Source organism: Eulemur rufifrons, chromosome 2 (genome assembly GCF_041146395.1).
Source record: "Eulemur rufifrons isolate Redbay chromosome 2, OSU_ERuf_1, whole genome shotgun sequence".
Classification (NCBI taxonomy): Eukaryota; Metazoa; Chordata; class Mammalia; order Primates; family Lemuridae; genus Eulemur; species Eulemur rufifrons.
In genome coordinates this window covers 59,602,865-59,608,864 of record NC_090984.1, presented here as the reverse complement: position 1 = coordinate 59,608,864, position 6,000 = coordinate 59,602,865, and positions in this window count along the sequence as shown.

Sequence of the window (6,000 nt, the reverse complement as noted above, 5' to 3'; positions counted from 1 at the left end):
TCAAACACTGTGTATTCTACTAAGGCACAGAAATACTTTGCTGAATCTTCCAGCTGTAAGGCTGAAATGATCAAGTTGATGGACTTAGCTTCTCTCTGAAAGTTGACTGAATAGCGACCATCTTTTGCATTCTGCCTAGTAGAATGCTGGCGAAGAAGGAAAATCATCTCTTTGGTGGGAAGTTGCTTGTACCAATAAATATAGTATAAACTCCAGATTGTTTCATACTGGCAGTTCAGGGTCACCGTCACCCCCACCGTCGTGGATATGGCTGTCTGAGCTTGAGTAACTTTCTGGGCCAGAGTGGATCCTGTGGGGAAAATAAGAAAACAGAGCTGATCCTCTGATGTAGTGAATAAAATGTTGTAGAATTAGACTAACTTAAGATCCAAAGACAAATCAAATTGAAATCCTGTCTTCTCGTGCTTTTCTCTAATTTCCCCTTTCCTCCTCAGGTCCATGAGAAGTTCCACACGCCTGTGTGCAACCCTCTCATCCTTCACATTCTCACCCATGTTTGGAACCATCCATACCAGAGTAGCTGAAGGCCAGGAACACCCACAGCAGGCTGAAGGGCGGCATGTGGCATGTGTCCCCCTGCACAAATGTGCTTCGTGCCACCTCAAGCTCCAAATTTGCTCTCTTTGAGCACCCAGCAGTGTGCATGTGTAGTTCCTGTGTTCTGATGTCACTTCCCCACACAGGAAATTGGGTTTCTCATGTTCATAGTCACGTGGTCTATGCAGAGCGATGTGAAAAGGTGTCTGGCTAATCCCAAACCTTTACTTTGTCTACTTGTCTTTTCTTGGTCATTAAGTTAGATAGTGCCTAGAGAAGAGGAATGGAAAAAGCAATTCATATTGAAGGTTGGAGCTGTGGGGAATTGTAGTTGAACCAGATGATGTATGTTCATTTCATTCAGTGAAATTTTTGGGGGTCTGTTTAAAGTAGAATTTGTAATGAGCCATGGACTTTCTTTATTATCTACTTCTCACTCATTCAGCATTTATGTACATTCCTTCATCCGGAACCTAATGAAATTTAAAAGGAAAGTACTCACAGATTATTGACTTTCTTTGTGAAAGGCAGTCCTATCATAAATAATTATTACTTTGTTTTTCTTCCTTACTGAGTTCTAGGGCTCTACTTACATTCTGCAATAAATAAAGCCACTTCGAAGTTGAATGGTAAATATTAGTTCTTGTGACTTTCAGAAGCTATTTAATTATTTGTGTTTTTATGTAATTATAACAGGAGTAAAACTTAATCCTTTCCAAATCTGATATTGAATTTGTTACTAGACGAGGATCAGGATATTCAGCCCTGTTGTCTTCACAAATAGAATTCTACTTATTTAAGATCAAGTGTCATAGAATTGTTTTGGTGTCACATTTTCTATCCAGTTGATCCAAAGTATTTATTCTCCCTTTGTAAGCTCTGTGGCTGAGCCTTTCTTTATGTGTAAAATAAAGTCGTGATAACCATGCCAGATCTCTCTGTGATATAATGTGATGATCTTTTCTTATAGAATGGGATAGGCTCCAAGCACTTTGAACATGTCTACACTACGGAAGTTAGTAGCTGAGTATTTTGTATACTTTTATGTGATTGAGTGGATGTTAGCTGTTAATCTTTTATGTGGTTTCATTGTCTTAATGGATGAATAAATGTAAAGTGACTAAGAGACAATTAGAAAACAAAGTACAGACAAGCTCTCTAAAACATTTCCAGTTCTATGATACAGATCAAAATAACATACTAGTGGTGCAGGGAAGAGTTTCTCATTATTTGAGACCTCTGCTTCTCTCTCCCATTTCACCTCTGAGTGGCAACAGGCAGCCACACTGTGATTTGCAATTATTTGTTCCTAAGCAAATGGAGACCATGAATGCCCACAGCAGTCTGGAAAGAAGCATAATGGCAGCATTCCCTCCTGTTGAAATGGCCCCGCTGTGTACCCTGACAGAAGAGGTGCAGGGTCTCTTGCCTGCATTTAGCAGCTGCCTCTGAAATGTGGCTTCTGGGTGGGTCAAGTTTGAGCATGCTATAACACCGAGTTTGGGAAATTGAGCCCATCCTGAACACTGATTTGCCTTTTTTTGTCATGTAATTGATAAAGGACAAATGATTGTATCTTGTAAAGGACAAGCATAAAACTTAATATTGAATAAAGTATTAGGGGATTAATCATTTAAAATTTCCATGTTTAGCAAATTAATTATAATAAATCTTAGGGGCTTATCTGAAACAAATTTATTATGAATCGTGGCCCTGCTTGCAAATATTCATTCCTATTTTGATTGTTCTCTCTCTTCCCACTGATTCTTAAGTGAACTGTGCTCGACAGTCCTTGGCTTCAACACAGGAAACAAACCAGAAGTCATCGCCTCTCTATTTACACATCAAAGCATGCCAACTAGTAACTTCATAACAGCAAAGCATCTGCTGACACAAATGAAATTCAAAAAGGATTCCAAGTTCTATACTCTCTCCTGTTGTGTACTAGATTGGCAGTATTAGTAGCAGTGAAGGCCTACTATTTATGATATAACTTTTTCTTTATTTTTATCAGAATTTGACTCTCTAAATTCAAATATTCATCCATGCTGTCGCCAGGAATATATGTGTGTTGTTTGATGCAATTCTGCAATTCTTACTATAGCTATCAGGAAGATAAAACCTCTCATGAAATGCTGTTTTATCAGTGAACATATATGAAACTATGAATAGTATAAATATTGCACAAAATAAAAGTTCTCACTTTGTATATTGAAAGAATGGAGATACATTTCCAATTTATGCTGAAAATTTATCTGGTGAAGGAGTTTGTGTCAAATTACCAAACTGCCAAAAATGTATTTTTGTTGTACCACCCCATAAAGAAATGCAAATGAGAAAAATGGAGTTATTCTATGGTAAACTTTCATCAGACCCTCCCCTGTTCCTTTATGGAAATCCCCAGGCTCCCATACCAAGTGAAGCCACAGAATCACATTTGAGGTTCCCAGATCTCACCAGTTATTCCTCCCTCTTACATTCTTGGTAATGGCGCTCCTCTGATGTTGGCCAGAAGTCCAACCTAGGCACTGTGTTCTGCTTTATTCCTGTATATGTCAGCCCAATGAAAGCTACTGCAAGAAGATGTAAATACTATTGCAATTTTCTTTTCCACTTTTTTAAACTACTGGAAAAGAAAGTGAAACAGACATTGAGAGGAAGGGGGAGATCATAGAGTGACATCTTGTGGGTACATCTCCCTTTGCTAAGAGACATCTTATTTGATATTTTTTTCGATTTCTTCTTTTATGTATTGAAAAAGTTTGCATTGTGGACTGGAGGGGGGAGCCTGGGGTTTGGTTATTTCAAGTTGAACATCTTTTTATTTGTAAATTATAGATTTTGTTCCCTGTGAAATTTTTATTGGTATTTATCTATCCTACCAGGACATACCTGGAAAAGTCATAAGTAGTAAGGGTCCCTTTCTCTATTGTGTGTCCTGGTGGAGATAGAAAAACTGTGACTGTTGCTATACATTTAAAGAGGTTTTTTTTACTTATGGAATAATTTTCATGTGGAACAGTATAGAAAATTATATAGTGGGCACCTTTGTACCTGGCACTGAGAATAAACAGATAAGTAAGTGTTGAATTTTGCTATTTTCTATAGATATTCTTCTCTCTCTCTCAGACATTTCAGATAGAGTTAAAATAGTAACACTTGCTCCTTCTTTTCTCATTCCAAAGTAGAAACCATTCTTGAGAAGATTCCGTGCATGTCTTTTTAAATTTAACTCTTAGAGATATGCAGCACTAACAATGTATTCACTGTACTTTATTTTGAGATTTCTCATTTATGGTGGCATACAGTATGTATCATTCTGGCATTTGCTTTTTATATCCAACATTTTCTTTTTGAGAGTCATTTAGGAAAGTGTGCGTTGAACCACTTCTTAACATGTAATAGCTACATATTTCCATTGTATGCATAAACAACTATTTTTTTCCACTATTAATTATACTTATTACTTTCAAGCAGTGTTGCAGTGAGCATCCTTGAAAGACATTTTTAAAATCTTTCATTGAGATACCGGGAATTGGTATCGCTGTATTTTTGAACGTGTATTTTCTTAACTAGTTTAGGCAAATTGTTCTGTAAGTGGATGTATATAAATTGTTCTCTGTGTGGTTGTTTTTCTCCACCTGGAAAAGTATAGTAACCTTCTCTACCTGTATTCCTATAAACACATTAAGTTATCCGATATTTTAATTTTTATTACTGTGATAGAAATGAAATTGTAACTTACTTTAATTTGGTTTCCTTGAGTACTGTGAAAACTGATATTTTACATATTCACTGATCATTTTTATTTTCTGTTCCTGAATTGCCTTTTATGTCCTTTTCTATTTTTATTTTGGATATTTTTCTGAGTTGATTGTAAGAGTTCCCTATCTAACCTTTCTAATACTTTCTTGGTTATTGTTTACAAATATCTCCCAACATGTGTCTTGTTTTTAATTTTGTAGTGAGCACAGGGCAGGTTAAAATTTTCCCTTCCATTACTAATTCTCTAGATTGTTTATTTCAATTTATCAAATAATTTTAATGATTCTTAGTCTATTTAGTTTTTCTGTTTCTTCCAGAGCTACCTTTTGGTAGCATATTTTTCTATGAAAATGTTCCTTCTCTTAAAAGTTTTAAAATTTATTGGCTCAAATTGGACATAACTTTCTTTTTTTTTTTTTTTTTTTTGTTGAGACAGAGTCTCACTTTGTTGCCCAGGCTAGAGTGAGTGCCGTGGCGTCAGCTTAGCTCACAGCAACCTCAGACTCCTGGGCTTAAGCGATCCTACTGCCTCAGCCTCCCAAGTAGCTGGGACTACAGGCATGCGCCACTATGCCCGGCTAATTTTTTCTATATAGATTTTTTTTTAGTTGTCCATATAATGTCTTTCTATTTTTAGTAGAGACAGGGTCTCGCTCAGGCTGGTCTCGAACTCCTGACCTTGAGCAATCCACTCGCCTCGGCCTCCCAGAGTGCTAGGATTACAGGCGTGAGCCACCGCGCCCGGCCTGGACATAACTTTCTCGTAATACATTTGTAAATTTCTACTGTATCTCTAGACACGTCTACATTTTAATCTCTATTATTATAGTTTTTATTAATTTCTTATTGTTGCTGTAACAAATTCTCACAAACTAGGTGGCTTAATACAGCACAAATATATTCTTCTGCAATTCTTGAGGTCATAAATCCAAAATCACTTTCACTGGGATAAAATCAAGGTGTCAGGTGGTCTGAGCTTCTTCTGGCAGCTATAGGGAATCATCTGTTTTCCTGCCTTTTCCAACTTCAAGGATGTCCTCGTTCCCTCATCACATTGCTTTTGTTCATTCTTACTCTACTGTCTCCCTTTTATAAGGAGACTTCTGATTACATTGTGTCTACCTGGATAATCCAGAATAATCTTCCCAATTCAAGATCTTTGAATTACTCACCTCTGCAAAGTCCCTTTTACCATATGTTGTTCAGTTGAATGTTGGCCCCACAATTCATATCTCCAGTATGATGAAGTTGAAGTCATAATCTGCAGTTCCGAAGAATGTGAATTTATTGAGAAATAGGGTCATTACTGATATAATTAGTCAAGTTAAAGTGAATTTATACTACAGTAAGGTGGGCTCCCTAGTCCAAGACTGGTGTCTTTATGAAAGGAATTTCACATGCAGAGACAGACACACACAGAAGGAGGATGATGGAAGGTGACACAGGGAGGACATGACCATCTACAAGCTAAGAAGAGGTATCATAAACTAGGGGAAAGGTTTGGGACAAACCTCCCTAAAGGGAACATGGCTCTGCCAGCACCCTGATTTCAGATCTGTCCACTAGAACTGTGAGACAATAAATTTCTGTTGTTGTAAGCCACAAAGTGTGTGGTGCTTTGTTACCACAGCCCTAAGAAACTATTACATGTAAGGTAACATATTCACAGGCTCTGGG